Consider the following 471-nt stretch of genomic DNA (forward strand, 5'->3'; position numbering starts at 1 on the left):
CTGACCCATGACCCCCATTATCAGGTATTGTATTGCTCCCCCCGATCAGGCAAGTGACCCCCCCCCGCCAGCTCTGAACTTTGGGACTGGCCAAGGTGCTGTGCGCAGACGCAGTGGACGGTGGCAGTGGATTTGAATTGGGACACACCCACGCAGCTCTGACCCACGACCCCCATATTCAGGTATTGCATTGCTCCCACCCGACGCGGCTCACGAACCCTCCGACAGCTCTGAACTTTGGGACTGGCCAAGGTGCTTTGCAGAGATGCAGTGGTCAGTGGGAGTGGACATGAATCGGGACACACCCCTGCAACTGTGACCCACAACCCCCACCTTCAGGTATTGCATTGTTCCCCCCCGACCCGGCCCGAGACCCCCCACCCCGGAAGCTCTGAACTTTGGGACTGGCCAAAGTGCTGTGCGCAGACGCTGTGGACGGTGGGAGTCGACTTGAATTTGGACACATCCCTG

The sequence above is a fragment of the Elephantulus edwardii genome, unplaced genomic scaffold (genome assembly GCF_000299155.1).
Source record: "Elephantulus edwardii isolate Elephantulus edwardi_28Jun2011 unplaced genomic scaffold, EleEdw1.0 scaffold00016, whole genome shotgun sequence".
NCBI classification, from domain to species: Eukaryota; Metazoa; Chordata; class Mammalia; order Macroscelidea; family Macroscelididae; genus Elephantulus; species Elephantulus edwardii.